This window comes from Panthera onca, chromosome B1, assembly GCF_046562875.1.
Source record: "Panthera onca isolate mPanOnc1 chromosome B1, mPanOnc1 haplotype 2, whole genome shotgun sequence".
Taxonomy (NCBI): Eukaryota; Metazoa; Chordata; class Mammalia; order Carnivora; family Felidae; genus Panthera; species Panthera onca.
In genome coordinates this window covers 52,349,564-52,367,772 of record NC_138342.1, presented here as the reverse complement: position 1 = coordinate 52,367,772, position 18,209 = coordinate 52,349,564, and the positions used below count along the sequence as shown (strand labels likewise).

General features: G+C 35.5%; 1 non-coding gene across 1 annotated transcript; it reads right to left on the bottom strand.

The window, feature by feature from the left end:
- Positions 1–5,905: 5,905 nt before the first annotated feature.
- TRNAQ-UUG (transfer RNA glutamine (anticodon UUG)) lies at positions 5,906–5,990 on the bottom strand. Its single transcript has one exon. It is a non-coding gene; the product is annotated as a tRNA-Gln (tRNA).
- Positions 5,991–18,209: the final 12,219 nt, after the last annotated feature.

Sequence of the window (18,209 nt, the reverse complement as noted above, 5' to 3'; positions counted from 1 at the left end):
ATTTTTAGAAATTTAATAAGATTAACTTTTACCATGTTTTTCAAATCTTGAGAAGACTGTCAGGTAGACATTTGGAAAAAGTAGTGTAGAGTATACAGGTGGGATTTGAGCTACAGACACAGTTTAGGGGATACACAAGCATGCAGAGATACAGATTTCTCAAGGTTGGTCTTATAAAAAAGAGAAAGGATCCAAGAAACGAACCATGAGAAACACACCATTGTTTAATTGGATAGTGAGGTAAGAAGACTCAGGGAATAACTTGGGATGAAATGATAATGAATAATAGTGAAGCACTACAAGATGCAGATGCAAAAAGATTTTCTGAAAAAAATCCATGATCATCTGTATCAAATACAGAGAAATGCTTAAACAAAAAAGAGAAAGAGAAGTATCCTTTGAACGTGGTACTTGGAAGGATTTTAGCTTTTTTTTTTTGCAAGATTTGTTCATGATAGCAGGAAATACTAAACAAAAAGCAAAAAAAAAAAAAAAAAGGAGTACATTCAATTCTTTCTAGAAAGTTGGCGGTGCAGACAGGGAGAAGGCTCACATGTTACATCAGGAAGAACTCACAACTGATTAACTGTTACAGACTGAATGTGTTCTCCCAAATTCACGTATTAAGTCCAAATGCCTGATGTGATGGTATATGGAGGTGATTAGGTCATGAGGTTTGAGCCCTCAGGAATTGATTAGGACCTTATAAAAAAGACCCCAGAGAGCTCTCTCACCCTTTCTGCCACATGAGGGCAGAGTGATGGGACAGCTGTAAATAAACCAGGAAGTGGGTTCTCAGTAGTGCTTTGATCTTGAACTTCTCAGCCTCCAGAAGTTTGAAAAATAAATGTTTGTTGTTTATGACCCACCTAGAAGTTATTCTGTTATAGCAGGCCAAATGGACCCAAGCAATAATATAAGTAATGTAGTCCATAGTGCTGGTTAACGTCGTAAAAGTGAAAACAAACAAACAAACAAACAAACAAAAATACTGAGACTAAGAAGTATAATTAATGAAGTGAGGTTTCTACAAGAAAAGCATGGCTCAAAATGTAAGTGGTAAGCAGGTCAAAAGTGAATGACCTGTGAGCAGACTCAAAACCCACAGCTTCCTAACTCCGTACTCTAAACCTTGCACGCGCTCTTTAGGTCCTTCTTTTTGTTTCCATCTGAACACTCAGCCTCCCTGATTCAGTTCATTTTCCCAGTCCCACCCCTTGAAACATCCCTCAGGTAAGATTAGAACCTGAGGAGTTGCCCACTCCTGCAGGGTCAAGAAGGAAAGGTCAGAGGATGACAAATTCCCTTTTCCTCATCAATAGAAGGACAGGAGTTTCTCACAACTCAATGTGGGATTTCGTATGTACATCACTGTAGAAGTAATATTAGAGCTAAATTGCTCTTGCTTGTAAGAAAAAGTATCAATAAACACATTAAAATTTGCAAACTAATTCAACACATATAAAGTAGAGCAATCATTTGTAAACACTAAAAGGGTATTAGGTATTTCTCTGTGGTAATATCTTAGATATTAAAGACATTTACATGTGTGCATAGTGAGTAATACACATATACACACTAATACACATATTACACATGTAATATATATCACTCTGTACACATACATATGAATACGACTATATAAATATATTACAAATATACAATATATACAAATATTGTATATAATACCTGTATACAATATCTTTATATATACAACCTGTATACAAATATCTTTGTATACATATACACATGGATATAAATGTCTGTATCCACACACACGCACATATTCTGCTTGTATGATTCTCTATTAGTTTCCTATTGCTGCTGTAAATGATTACTACAAACTAAAACAACACAAATTTATTATCTTACAGTTATGTGAGTAGTCTCAATGGGTCAGCAGCACTGTATTCTTTCTAGAGCTTCTGGGGACAATCTGTTTCTCTACTTTTTCTAGCTTCCACCTGCTGCCTGCACACCTTTGCTTGTGGTCTCACGTCACCCTGACCTCTACTTTCTTTGTCACAACTCTTTATCCTCCTGCTTCCTTCTTTTAAGGACACATTAGGGCTAGATAGATAACCCAGAATAATCTTCCCATTTGAAGGACTTTAACTTACTCATGTATTCAAAACTTCTTTTTTCATATAAATTATCCTCAGGATTCAAGAATTAGGATGTGGATTTTGGGGAAGAGGTGCATTTTTCTCCCCACCCTATATTAAAAAAGATAGAAAGATAAAATATCAAAAATTGTATACTTGGAGATATGTTTGAAATATTTTTTAGTTGTTTTTCTCTAATTAGCTGGAGTTATTAGTCATGAAGCCAGATGCTTACATAGATCAGAAGCTTTTAGGAATTGCGATATAAAAGCAATCCTTAAATATATAATATATTAATATTATATATAATATGCTAATAGTAGTATATTATATATAAGATACTCTGATGATATATGTATTATATATAATACATAATATATTTATTACTCTGTGATTTCTTCTTTGAGATGTCTAATTAAATGTTTATTTTTAAAATTCATAATATTAATATTGATAAAACCCATTGAATGTACTATTTCATTACCCTGAAATGACTCATTTTCTTCTAGGTGGTTTGTAAAGCTCCATTGCACAGTAATAGGAATTTAATGGCAGAACTCCTCAATTAAACCTTCACGATCCCAGGAATGTTCTTATCTTACCTTTCAAATGTTATTATCTGCAGATGTGTTTATTGGTTCAAGATTATTTTAAAGGTGAAAAGACCTTCATTATGAAGCCACAGGTTAAGAGCATAGCCATCACCCTGCTACTAAAATAATTTGAAGTAAGTGATTCTGCGTCTGTGTGCATTACATTTAATGATGCCATATACCAAGGTGGTTTGGTCTTCACACCTTTATCAGGAACTTGCTTCCGTCCTGAAATGAGTTTTATGCTTTCTGTGATTTTGTCCTTTGCATTTTGCAGAGGGTAAGCAACTCTTTGGATCGTTAGTGATATGTCACATATTTAGACTGACAGTACCTTCTTCGTATTTGAATTTGACTGACTCAGTCTCAGATGTGAACATACTTTCCCATTAAACTGGAGGTCAAATTCTGGTCATCTAAGTTAACCATTTCAAACCTGGAAATATGGACAAAAAACACTAAAGACAAAGGACCGAATATTTCTAAAAAGAGAAGGAATTAAACTGTCAGAGACGGTATGACTTCTTATCAGAAAGGACACTTAAAGGATCAAAATTCTGTAGAATGCAATGTTTTGTTTTGTTTTCTTCCAGAAATGTAAAATTATGGATTCCATGTCAAAAATAATATTTAGGTGGTTGGAAGAAAAGATAATGATATTTTAAGATTCTCTGTACCTGACTTATTATGCCTCAAAGGACAACAAATAGAAAACATGCCCAAATACTAGGCCATTACAATTTAGAATACTTTAGTGTGACTTACCAGTTTTTATTATGCTATCCCACAGATTAATTTATGATTAAAAAGATGGCATTGAATAATCCTTCTGCCAGACTGTGAATTTCATCAAGGCAGGAAGAATTTCTTTAACCTTTGTATCTCCAATGTATAACAAACTTAGTATGTATTTGATAATTAAAAATATTAAATAAATAAACAAATATATGAAATATTAATGTTATACTAAGAGATGCATGTATTTTTAAAGGGTAATAAAATAAATTTGATTTCTAATTTTGATGCTTTGTCTTCTAAATTTTTTTTCTATTTTTCGATAATTCAGGGCCCAGTTTCCCCTCACTTTTGGTATAAACACTTCCTAGAACACAGGTTCCCAACCCTGGATTTCCATCAGGCTGCTCATTGCAGAGATTCAAATTCAGCAGGTCTATGATGGACTATATGCATGTCAATTATTTTAATGTTTTACAGATGATTCTCCTGAAGAGCTCTGAAACAGTTATTCTAGACTTAAGTTACAATAGTTACCAAAAAGTCTGGCTTCTAAACTGAAAAAATAAAAAAGAATCATTTTTGCTAGATCCAAGTTATTTTCAAGGGTGTTATAACCTAGATTAGGGAATCACATCCATCAGGGAGTAGTTCCTTTATCAAAGTATCTTTGTATGAATCATTGGGTGAACTCTGTTTCTTGCTGAGATCATTCCTAATCAAAATATCTTTGAAATTCAGATTACTGAAGACCTGCTATTATCTACTAGCCATGATGTCAACAGAAGACTATGCTGGTGAAAAGAATACTGCATTTAATCTGTCAGATTCCATAATTTCTCATCACTGGCACCATGTAAGTTTTCCTCTTCCATTGTATCAGTAAGATAAAAATCTGGATTTGAAATTGAGACAGAAGTATTAAAAGCATTTCAAATGTTCCAACAATGTGATTTTCAAACATGAGGTCAAATATTTAATTTGGATCAAGTGTTATATTCCTCCTTAGCATCACACCAAAGACAGAGAAATGAGTTATACACAGACTTTCACAAATAAATGTCGTAGTGACAACAAGGTTCCTTTATTTTGCATCCTCATAGACTATACTAAATATTAGTGAATTCTGGGGCACCTGGCTGGCTCAGTCGGTAGAGCACGTGACTCTTGATCTTGGAGTTGTGAGTCTGAGACCCACACTGGGTGTGGCGATTACTTTAAAATCTTACAAAAAAAAAAAAAAAAGTCAGTGAATTCCTTTAAACTACAAGAGTGGACAGATTTCTGAGAAAGTTGGGAGCTGTGAGAAGTTCCATGACCATATAAGAGACCAAGGAAAACAAGGAGTGAGAAAAAACCATTGGGTTTGACATGGCACGTAGAGCAGTTTGTTATCAGTGAATGTTAACATTTGTGGGGGCAACTCCTGTTTGTGCCGCTTAAAAGCAGGGCCTTTTCTGACTACCTATTCATCCTGGACAGTGTTTATCACCTTCTTAACAGAGTTGCTCTGGAATTCTCTAGTATGGCATGAACTACCTTGTTTGATTGAAAGCATGTGGCCGTTTCCCCTTTCTTCTTCCCACAGCTGTTCAGTCTTGTGTACCACTAGGTAGCTACCCTAAAGGAATAAAATCTTCAGGAAACATGAGCCTAGATGCTGCTCAATGGCTAACCATTTATGATGGCCCTCTTTACTCTTTGTACTTTTGATTTTTCAGAACTGGACTTACTCTTATTAAATATGTTCTGTGTGCAATAAATATCAATATTTTAGTATGGTAAGGTATAGCGTAGTCAGAATTTATTCTTAGTTTTAAAAAATATGTGCAGTGGTGCCTGGGTGGCTCAGTAGGTTAAATGTCCGACTTTGGCTTAGGTCATGATCTCACAGCTCATGAGTCCAAGCCCCATGTTGGGCTCTTTGCCGACTGCTCAGAGCCTGGAGCCTGCTTCAGATTCTGTGTCTCCTCTCTCTTCCCCTCCTCCTCTCATGCTCTGTCTCTCAAAAATAAATAAACATAAAAAACATTTCCCAAAATACACACATTTAATGTACACATATTGATGAGTTTCAACATATGTGTACATCCATAATACCATTTCCACAATCAAAGTACTAAACATATTGATCACCTCCAAAATTTGTGTTCTTTTGTGGGTTTTTCTGCTTGTTTTTGTTTGTTTGATTGTTTCCTTTTGTGGTAAGAACACTTAAAATGAGAACTATCCTTAATATATTTTAGTATGCATAATATCAAGTTGTTACATACATGAATTATGATATAAAGCAGATAGTTAGAATGTACTCATTTTGCATAACTACACCTTTATTTTTTTTTAATTTTTTTTCTACATTTATTTATTTTTGAGAAACAGAGAGAGACAGCATGAGCAGGAGAGGGGCAGAGAGAGACGGAGACACAGAATCAGAATCAGAAGCAGGCTCCAGGCTCCAAGCTGTCAGCACAGAGCCCGACGTGGGGCTTGAACCCACGAACCGTGAGATCATGACCTGAGCCAAAGTCAGACGCTTAACCGACTGAGCCACCCAGGCGCCCCTAACTACACCTTTATACCCATTGAGCAACTATTCCTCATCCCCCCATCTCCCAGCTCATAACAACCACCATTCTATTCTCTTTGTAAGTTTGACTATTTCAGATATCTCATGTAACTGGAATCATGTAGTATTTGTCCTCCTGTGACTGGCTTATTTCACTTAGTGTAATGTTCCCTAAGTTCATCTATGTCGTTGCAAATGATAGAACTTCTTTCTTGTTTAAGGCTAAATAATATTCCATGGTATGTATATACTACATTTTCTTTATCCTTTCATCTATGGCTGGACTTTTGGGTTGCTTCCAAATATAAATAACTTTATTGATTGATTATTTTCCAACCAAATTTCAATAGGGTAAGGAACATAAAATTAGTAAACATAAAGTATGTAGAATAAGTTAGAAAATTAACTACAGGAAACATTGAGCTAAAAGCTTTATTGCTACTTGTTAAGGCTCCTACACAGCAAGCACCGACTCACTATTAAACTAGACAAGCTATCAATCACACTTCCCTCACAATAACAGAAATTTCCTGAGTATTTGATCCAGTCTATATCATCAAGCCTCATCATCATTCCTTGATATTTCACAGAATTCTTTTTTCAGACAACTTCCCACACTTTTCTAAAGTTGGGGGTCACTGTAGTTATGTCTTATATGTATTAGCTGTCACTTGGAAAATAGTAGTACCTAAATAGAATATATTTTCCATTTGGGAAAAATCTAAAATTTCTGGAACATCCCTAACACAAAAGTTTGTTATTTCAATATTCATTAAGAATTCAATTCATAATCTATGTACATTCTGAAATACCCTTTTTCAAATAAAAAATGCAATTTTATCGATATGTATCTATCAAGCTGCCACTTTTTTTTCCTGTTCCTTACTGATCTTTCTTCTCCTATTTATCTAGCAACAGTTTTCCTTTTTGATATTTTTCCAGTCATATTCAGCTGTGTCTTGAATTATTTCTTCTCAGACCCATCATAAAATGTCTTCACTACCATAGGAATGTGAAATTTCAATTAATGCTTTTCACCATTTTCTGTAGCACCCTGATGGGCATCCATGGCTTGTCCTGCCTATTTTCTTTTTTCTTTTTCTTCTTAGAATTACTTTGAGCTCAGTCATACCTAAAATAGTTACTCAAATACCCATCTGTTTTCGATATGTTTACTTAAAATTTTTAATATTTATTCATTTTTTGAGAGACAGAGAGAGACAGAGCATGAGTGGGGAAGGGGAAGAGAGAGGGGGAGACACAAAATCTGAAGCAGGCTCCAGGCTCTGAACTGACAGCAAGAACCTGAACTGGGGCTTGAACTCACGGACCATGAGATCATGACCTGAGCCGAAGTCCGACGCGTAAGTGGCTGAGCCACACAGGCACCCCAAGGGTAGTATCTTTCTCTACTTAACATTTCAATTTGTTTAGAAGAAAATAATTTTCTTTAAGTATATAATATTACACGCTAAAAATGTATTCACTAAAACTAATCAGCAATCTTTATAAGCAGCAAGTAATCAAGTATATTATATAGTTAAAAAATATTTTAAGTTACTCTGGCATCCCTGCAATTGTTGCCTGCCGAGCTTGTCACCTGCTATGCTATAGCAAGCACACAGTGGCTAATGAGTTATTAGGATGCCAAACATCCTTGTCTCAGTGAGAGGACAGAGTGCATGTGTTGAATAATGTCTTCCGAAAATTCATGTGTACTCAGAACCTCAGAAGTGACTCCATTTGGAAATAGTGTCTTTGAATTATTATATTAGTTAACATAAGGATCAGGATAAGATTATTCTGGTTTAAGGTTTGTTCTAAATGCATTGAGAGTCTCCTTATAAGAGGCAGAAAAGGACACACAGAGATCCACAGAAGCACAGGGCAGACAATATGAATTGCAGGCAGAGACTGCAGTGATGTATCTACAAGGCAGGAAACTCCAAGGATTTCAAGCAAGTACCAGAAGCTAGAAGAGAAGCATGGGAAGATTGTTTTCTTCAAGGCACCAGGAGGATCCCACCTTGAGGACACTGATTTCAGACTTCTGGTCTCTAAATTGTGATGGAATCCATTCCTTTTGTTTTAAGACATCCTGTTTATATGATTTGTTTTGGGGCTCTAGGAAACTAACCCAGATGCCTACTGAAGTTTGTGGACACAAACTCAGCATGAAATAAAATGGAATCACTGTGGTTCCTCTTTAATAACATCATGTAGTGTTAGGCACAGAGAAAAAGGGACAACTGCAATGGCAATAACAGTAATACTAACATACATTTATTAATGCTGAAGCAAAAGAATTTATATTTCCTCTAAAGGCTCACATACTCAGAGCCTGGAGATAATATAGATATTGGTCGCCATTATTTTTTCCAGAGTGTTTTCTCATCCAACTTCGCGCCGTCACACTTTGTCATCTGTGATGTCTTAGTGTTGCTATCGTTGGCAGGTGTACAGATCTTAGTCTTGTAGCACATTCCTGGATACTCATAGCAATTTTTCCTTGTTTTCATTCCACACATTCATATCCTTCTCCACCTCTGGTGGCTTCAGCTTTTATATTGGACAGGTCAGGCACGTGGTTCTAATTATATTTTTTACCCCATCACACTCATCCTCTTCCGTGGTCATATTCTTGATGGTCAGATCATCACCAATACTATACCACTTGAAAAAAAAATCTCACTTTCAGGTATCAGTCTCCTAGTCCTGCAGCTCAAATATATTAGCACTATCCTTCTAGTTTTTCTTTGACTTCGTTAAGACCTTGAACACACTGACTTATCACTCTTTTTTCTGTCATAAAGATCCACTCCTATGCCTTCACTTTACTCCTTGAAATGAGACTGAACTATAATTAATTTCTTGGCAAATAATTGTTTACTCTCTCTTTATTCATCCTGATGCAGCTTTATCATATGTCATTTCTTCTGTCTGACATACACTTCTTGCACTTATCTGACACATTTCCAATACAGCATCCTATCACAAATAACAAAGACTTATGTCTCTCTTATATAATGGTAGAAAAAATAGGGTAAAAACACTAAATATTGTCATTTATAAAATAAAGAATAGATGGTGCAGAGCAGTCAGTAATCCACAGCATCCATGAACGTCTGCTCAGCCCCGATTCCCTGCTTCAGCTTTCAAGGTATTACTATTTCAGCCATTGTCGCCATAGCTCTTGACTCTGCTCTCTGGGCATGGGAGGTGTCTTTATTTTTCCACTATTCCAGTTCTAAATAGAGCATTGGAAAATAGCTACCCCTCCCACTGTTTTGCAGCTTAGTAGCTGTTTCAGATGGCTTCCTATCCATAAAAATTTGGAGATCCAGAATTTTTTTTTATTTTTATCTCAAACAATTTTGATTTCTTATATCCCAGGCCAGAGGTGATTTGCTATGCCAGTATCTTAAACAAACAATTTGCAGATCCTATATGCATTTGATTGCAGTTGGTTATATGTACAAATGGTCCCATCCACAAATCATACGAAACACAACTCTAACTATGGTACTTGAAGTGAATCAGGCTTCTATGGGATCATGACCTTAAGCTTTCTAGGAGCACTTCATTTCCACTTGAAAAGATTTAGCAGATATAATTTTGATCTTTTCAGAATTCTTCTAAATGGATTAGCTGGGTCTTTACTCTGAGGTCATATTTTACTTCGACATTTTTCCTAACTCTGTTATAATGGCCATACCTTCGAATTGGTGAAAAGCAGCTTCTTTTCAACCAGGCAATTTCTGAACTGTTTATATTCTCTCTAAATTCTGCTGACAAAATGGTGTCACGTCTTTCTTATAGCATTTTATCACATACAGTCAGTTAGCCACCAACTCATATTTCAACATTCTGTCACACAGTTTTCCCTCCAGAACTAAAAGTTTTTTAGATAGATGTTCTCTTCTTCCAAGTTAAGATAGGTGACAGTTTACCAAATATTTTGTCACTACTTAACATGGAGAACTATTTTCCAAATTTCTATAATAGTCATCTTGCTGCCTGCAACGGGCTCTTAATGCCAATATCACATGATTCTCAATGTTTACTACATTTGTGACAACTTCTGTATAATCAGATATATTCACAGTAATGCTGTATAATAACTCACTCAGAAACCTCATGGTAGGCAACTATAAACACAAATTTCTTTCTCATGTCTTTCATATTCAGCTGCTTAAAACAGCAATACTATGTTATTTCTCATGATTCTGTGCATTGCCTGGAGTGCTTCTCATGTTGTTTTGTTTGGGTTCAATGATGCGATTGGATACATGAGGTGCTGGACTCAGTAGGAACAGCTAAGACACCTAGGGCTCTCATTTATCCCGGAATTTTTCACAGTGTGAAAATTTGGGGGTAAAACTCCATAAGGGCAAAAGTGGAAGCGTCAAGGTTCCTCAGAGTCGAGTTTCTTACTTCTATCTGTTTTTATTGGTCAATGGAAGTAACCAAGATAGCCCAAATTTAAGACGAAGGAAAACAGACCTACAAATTAAGGGCAAAGCCACTTATCAAACAAAGATGGAAGGAAATGATATGCTTATCTTTTTTTTTTTTTCAACGTTTATTTATTTTTGGGACAGAGAAAGACAGAGCATGAACGGGGGAGGGACAGAGAGAGAGGGAGACACAGAATCGGAAACAGGCTCCAGGCTCTGAGCCATCAGCCCAGAGCCTGATGCGGGGCTCGAACTCACGGATCGTGGGATCGTGAGATCGTGACCTGGCTGAAGTCGGACGCTTAACCAACTGCGCCACCCAGGCGCCCCAATGATATGCTTATCTTTGAAAACAATTTACTACAGTTATTTTTGTTACATTGCATTTTCATGACCTTGTCAATTTTGAAATACATGCATACTACACACACACACACACACACATATACTATACACACACACACACATACATGTGTGTGTGTGTGTAGTGTATATATATAAAATGCATTAGATAGATATATAGAGATGATATATAGATAGATAGATAGATAGATAGATAGATAGATATAATGCATGTACTAGTGCTTGTATATTTGTTGGCATTGCATTGAATCTGTCAATAGGGGGATAACTGATTTATTTAAATGTTAGTTGTTCAATTCATGAACATGATGTATCTTCTCACATATTTAGGTCATTTTTGAATTCCTTCCCATAATGTTTAAAATGTTCACTACAAAATCTACTAAACATTTTTTTAAATATGTTCTTTTTCAAGATTTCTAATGAATAATTTAATTGCTAGCAGATTTTCCTAATTTTTACATTTTTTCTTTTGTAAGGTTAGGCAAGTTGCTTTATTTGAAGCATCTGTCGATATCATCAGCGTTCCAAAAATGTTAGCAGATCATACAGAATATCCTCTTGTCATAACTCAGATGCTTGTAAACAGTCTGTTGCCCTTTTTAAACTGACACCTCCCTCCTCGTCTAAGTCTCTGCCTCTGTCACTATCTCTCCTCCATATGTCCATTCTTTGCTTTTTCTTTAAATCAGATTTTTTTTAAGCATTTATCTATTGTTCAAGCTTTTTTAATAAACCAACTTTGACTTTGTCAATTTTTGCTACTGCATATTCATTTTGTATGTTATTGATTTCTCTCTGTTTTTAATATTGTTTTACTTCTCATCTTGCTTTTCTCTTCCTTTTCTTTTTTAGCTTATGAAGATAAAAGCTTTATAGCCTGTAATATTTTCTAATAGATACCACTTAGTGCTATAAATGTTCTTTTATTCACTCCTTTATCTTTATTTCAAAAGTTTTGCTTTTGCATACATTATTACCCACTTAAACTTTTTTTAACGTTTTATTTATTTTTGAGACAGGGAGAGACAGAGCATGAACAGGGGAGGGTCAGAGAGAGGGAGACACAGAATCTGAAACAGGCTCCAGGCTCTGAGCTGTCAGCACATAGCCTGACGCGGGGCTCAAACTCACAGACCGTGAGATCATGACCTGAGCTGAAGTCGGCTGCTTAACCAACTGAGCCACCCAGGTGCGCCATTATTATCTATTTAAAATATCGTCATAATTTTATTTTTATTTCTTTTTGAACCATAGGTTATCTAGAAATAAATTATTATCAACAAGGTTTTGGAGATTGTCTAGTTATAAATTAAAAGTTGCTGTACTTGTGATGAGCACTGGATAATGTATGGAACTGTTGAAACACTACATTGTATACCTGAAACTAACGTAACACTGTGTTAACTGTATTGGAATTTCAGGAAAAAAAAATAAAAACTGCTGTAAATTTATAGCTTAATTTCACTCTGTTGAACATTCTCTGCAATAATTCGATATTTTGAAATTTGTTAAGAAATTTTAGTGTTCCAATATGTGGTTTCCTATGGTAATTGTCCAATGTGAGAACAATGAGATACTTGAAAACAATGAAAATCTGTTGTTCTGAAGTATAATTTGATATACATCAATTAGGCCAAGTTTTTCATTGTATTCACCAGATATTTTTATCTTTAGTAATGCTCTGCCTGCTTCTTCATTCAGTTGTTTTGAGAGTGTTGAAGTATCCCACTATGATTGTAATTTTGTGTATTTCTCTTTATAGTGCTTTCAATTGTTTCTTTTTATTATGTGTTAAAGTTAAGTTATTGGTTCCATTATAACACATGTAAATCTGCACTCAAAATGAATTTCTGGTGTATGAATAATTCTATGCATTTTCAAAATCCACAGAACTTTACAGCATTAAGAATGAGCCATAAAACCTTAATATATGTAAATTAAAAAATCAGCCAGGAGATCAGGAGGTCCCAGGATGGAATGCTGACTGAGAAACAACAAAAAAAAAAAAGAGTCTAACATTATTAAAAAAAATACATCATCCCATCACTTAAAAAGAATGAAGGAGAGGGGCGCCTGGGTGGCGCAGTCGGTTAAGCGTCCGACTTCAGCCAGGTCGCGATCTCGCGGTCCGTGAGTTCGAGCCCCGCGTCGGGCTCTGGGCTGATGGCTCAGAGCCTGGAGCCTGCTTCTGATTCTGTGTCTCCCTCTCTCTCTGACCCTCCCCCGTTCATGCTCTGTCTCTCTCTGTCCCAAAAATAAATAAAAAACGTTGAAAAAAAATTAAAAAAAAAAAAAAAAAAAAAAAAAAAAGAATGAAGGAGAAAGCACAGACTTAAGTAACCATGGAACATAGTGTTTCACCTAGAAACTATAAGTCAGAAAATAAACTACACATCAACACTGTAGTTGGTAAAGCATTGTATCACAAAAATAAAGGCTAATAACTCAAGCTGCCATATATATTCCAGAATCAAACATATGAGTAAGTGGATGGCAACTATTGAGAGTCAGTTTACTTACTTTCAGAGAAGGAAGTTACAAATAACCAAAAGGGGAATGCACAGTGAATCATGTGGCATTGGATTAGAATTGCAGACATTAGCATGAGCTTGTATATAGCTTACTATAGATATATAGGTACAGATTAATAGATACCTAAATAATTATATACGTGTATGTGTGTACATGGGCATGTGTGTATAGTTTTAGTATATTCTGTCCACTGGAGGACTGGATGCAATAATACTCCAGTCATAAGAAGCACCTCAGCATTCAGATCTTGACTTCTAATACCATTCCCCTCAAAAAAGAACCAAAACTCCTTAGAGAACTAGTTGATTCTAGAGCTGGATAAGGAATATACGAGATAAGCCTAGGATATCTTGAACTACCATAAAATAAGAAAGGGACGCCCAAAGGGCGCCTGGGTGGCTCAGTGGGTTGAGCGTCCAACTTTGGCTGAGGTCATGATGTCATGGCTCATGAGACTCATGAGCTCGAGCCCTGCATTGGGCTCTCTGCTGACGGCTCGGAGCCTGGAGCCTGCTTGGGATTCTGTGCCTCCCTCTCTCTCTCTGCCCTTCCCCTGCTCATGCTCTGTTTCTCTCAAAAATAAATAAACATTTAAAAATATTGAAAAGAAAATAAATGGACTCTGGAAACATAGGGTGTGTAAAAGGAAACCAGGAACTCAATAAAAATATTTCTGACGGTAAAGCGGGGCAATTTGAGAAACAAATGAATAAATTATGTAGCACTGAATTATAATTCAAAGTATAAAATACATATCCAAGAGTTTATATCCATATAAGTGAAAAAAAGTTAAGAAAAAAATGGAGAAAGAAGAGATAAATGTCCTATCCAGCAGAGTTCCAAATAATTATATAAATACTCTTCTCAGAAAGTTGGAGCTTAACTGTTATTCTTTAAGTGTAGGCTGTGTATAGTGACTTGATTTCAAATAGCACAATATAAGTCTTCAGTTGCCTTTAGCAATCTGTATGGCATTCAATTTGATTGAAGGTATATGAGTGATTTTCTACCTTACTTAGTTTTCTTCCATTTATCCCTCAATGAGCTGCCTGTAGCTCACTACTTTTCATGGTATGCAATGCTCCTCTCTTCACCTTGTCCACATGTCTCTTCATTTCACATGTTTAGATAGTTCTCTCTCACTTCTCTACAATTTCCAACTGTGTTCTCAATTGTTCTCCTTTCCTGTCTCTATGGTGCCTTCGTGAACTACCCTGATTTCCCTTTAGAGTAGAAGCTACCTTTTAGAAGTAGCTGGCCTAATACACTGGTATGGACTACAGTTACATCACCAGGTCAGAAGAAATTCCATGAAGGTACAGAGTTTTATCTTGAAAGGTAAAGTAGATACCTTTAATCAGCAACCAATACATGGCACTATCTATCCCATAGCCAGAATACATAAATCTTCAAGTCCTGGGGTTAGGGAAAAAGGAAATTCTCTCACCATTACACCCAATAGCCACCCACAGAATTACTGCTTCCTGTCCTGAAAACTTTTGAGTTCTTCTAATTGGGAAATCTTGGTTTCCAAGGGAGGTATACCTCCATCAGGGATGACAGAATAAAATCCTGTTAAACTGGAAGTTGACATGGCCACCATGCCAGTCGTGCTTTTGTTACATTGAATCAAGAAGTAAAGGAGATTACAATGCTCAGTGGAATATTTTATTCTAATTAGCAAAGGGAAATCTTGTTGCTACTATTAATAGGTTCAGGAAGGGCCATGTCTGAATTTTAAGAGATTTTATGGACCTCCACTCATCCATTACATTTCCAATAGTCTAAGTTAAGGGAAAATTACAGTAAACAAAAATAGACAGGGCCATGGAGGATTAGAGATTTCAATAACAAAATGTGGGGTCTCCCTGACTAGAAGGGGGACCTATTGAGTTCATGCTTTGAGAACAAAGAAAACAGAATGGACTGTGAAAGAAGGATGTTATAAATGACAACTTCAGCCTTATCATCCTACAACAATGAATTCTATAGCAGTGGTTTGTTCTTTTGCCGTAGACTGCTTTTTGTAATGCAGACTGGCCTCCAATGGCCAACACTTATATTAACATCTTTGAGTAGTTTCCTTTACACTGACTCTGGGTTTGGCTCTGTGATTACTTTTGACCAAATGAGACACATCCAGTGGGATGCAAGCAGAAACTTCATAAGTGCTTTTAATTGGGAGGGATTCCTTCTCTTGCAAAGTTTTCTTCTTTTCTTGCTTGGTACAAGCTCCCTGGGTGATCTTATTTAACTTCTATGTTTCCATTTTTATCTGTATGCAGAGTAACACCAAATTAGTTACTCTAACCAGGATCTTTTTCTTTGTGCAAGATTTGCAATTTTAACTGCTTATTGAAAAGAACTTTGACACATCAAACCTAACTCGTTCTCTTTTTTTAATGTTTATATATTTGGTTTTGAGTCAGAGAAAGAGAGAGACAGAGAAAGAGCAGGGGAGGGGCAGAGGGACAGGGAGAGGGAATTCCAAGCAGGCTCCATGCTGACAGCACGAGCTCGATGCTGGGCTATATCTCATGAACCATGACATCATGACCTGAGCTGAAATCAAGAGCTGGTCACTTAATCGACTATGCCACCCAGGCACTTCAAACTCTTTCTTTTATCTTTTGATAATAGTCAACCTAACAGGGGTGAGGTGATATCTTATTGTGGTTTTGATTTGCCTTTCCCTGATATATTGGTGATGTTTAGCACTTTCTCATATTCCTGTTGGCCTTTCGTATGTCTTCTTTGGAAAAATATCTATTCATGTTGTTTGTCCATTTTTTTAATTGTGTCATTTATTGTTTTTTTTGTTTTGTTTTGTTTTGCTTTGCAATTTAGCTGTATTATTGGTATTCTTAAATATTTTGGATAAAACCCTTTATCAGATATACTGTTTGGAAATATATTCTCCCAATCTGTAGGTTGCCTTTTCATTTTGTTGTTTGTTTCTGTGCTGAAGCTTTTTTGTTTGATATAGTCCCATTTGTTTATTTTGCTTAGGTTGTCTAAGCTTTCATACTCATACCCCCCTGCCAAAATAATCAACAAGAACATTATGCTAAGTAAAATAAACCAGACACAAAAAGAATACAAAAGCCTGCATGATCTCACTTATATGTGGAATCTAAAAATGTTGAATACATAGAACCAGAGAGTAGAGATTGTTACCAGGACAAAGAGTTGGGGGAAAACAGAAGATGTTAGCCAAAGGGTATAAAGTTGCAATTAGTTATGTAGGATGAATAAATCTAAAGATCTAATGACAGCGTGATACAACATGATATAGTTAATAATACTGTTCTGGATAGTGGAAATCTGCTAAAAGAGTAGACTTCAGGTGCTCTCATCACACACAAAAATGGTAGCCATGTGAGGAGATGGATATGCTAATTAGCTTGCCTATGTATATATCAAGTAACCATTTCACTACCTAAATGTATATGAGATACATGTTGTACACCTTAAATGTAAGTATTTTTATTAAAAATAAATTACAAAACCTCCTTTTCTACCTCTAAAACTTTCTTCTATGTTTCTATCTTCAAATATCCAGTTGCTCAAGACAGAAATATAATTTTACTATTTTTTGACTATTTACCTCAGCAAATTCACTTCAAATATTTTCAATTTCTTTCTTCTTGGGAAAAGAATGATTACAACAGATTATTGCAAGTGTCTTATAGTTTGCCTTTCACCTGCTTTTCAGTGTTGATGCCCATCCAATATACTCTGTACTACAGTCAAATCAAATCTTCTGTTGTATAAATCTGTTATCCTAGCAGACAACAGGAAACAAATAGAACAGCCAAGATTTTAAAGGAAAGTTTGGACAGGAAAAAAGTGATTAAACAAACAGCTAGCAAATAACAGTTGAGATTTTGAATCACACTAAGCATGATATAACCCGAGAAATGTATCTACTATTTTTGTTTTGTTATGGGTATAACCGGAGCATTTCATGAAAATATCAAATTCTTATATATGGGAACTTTTAAATAATTGTTACATTCTAAATTTTGATAATACTGCTTTAGGATTATTTACTTTTTCTCATCAAATCAATGCATTTCTAATTTTTGGAAAGTGTCTATAAGAGTTATTTTTAACAGGCTGCCATTAAATATATATTATAAATATTAAATATTTATATATTTACAAATTTAATTGTATCTCATGGCTTATATATATAGGTTTTTTAACATATTTTTGTGAGTGATATTTGAATGCTGCTTTCACAATATCTTCTATTAAAATTGTGCAATTTCTTGGGGCACCTGGGTGGCTTAGTCAGTTAAGCATCTGACTTCGGCTCAGGTCAGGATTTCACGGTTTGTGAGTTGAAGCCCCACATTGGGCTCTCTGCTGTCAGTGCAGAGCCTGCTTCAGATTCTCTATTCCCCTCTCCCTGCCCCTCCATCACTTGTGCATACCCTCTCTCCCTCTCTCTCTCATGCTTTCAAAAATAAATAAACATAAAAAATTGTGCAATTTCTTAAAAGTCATTAGTTTTGACTTGGACAAGTTTAAAACATAGAGCTTAGCTATCCTCTGTCAGCCAATGATGGATTAAGCAGAATATTATGAAGTTCACAAATCTCAGCCAAGGTTAGATTGTCAGTGAAGAAGCATTTCATCAAATGAGAAGTGGTTACGTGTTTACATTTATAGATGGATGCAAAATAGAAAGAATACTATCATAGAACTTAAACTAGATACAAGTCCTCATCTTATTAAAAATCAGAATAAATATTAAGACAAATATAGGTATATAAACTTGTTAATGAAATCTATGCACAAAAATAAAAATAAAAGAATCATTGAAATATGTTTTATATTTTTACAATAA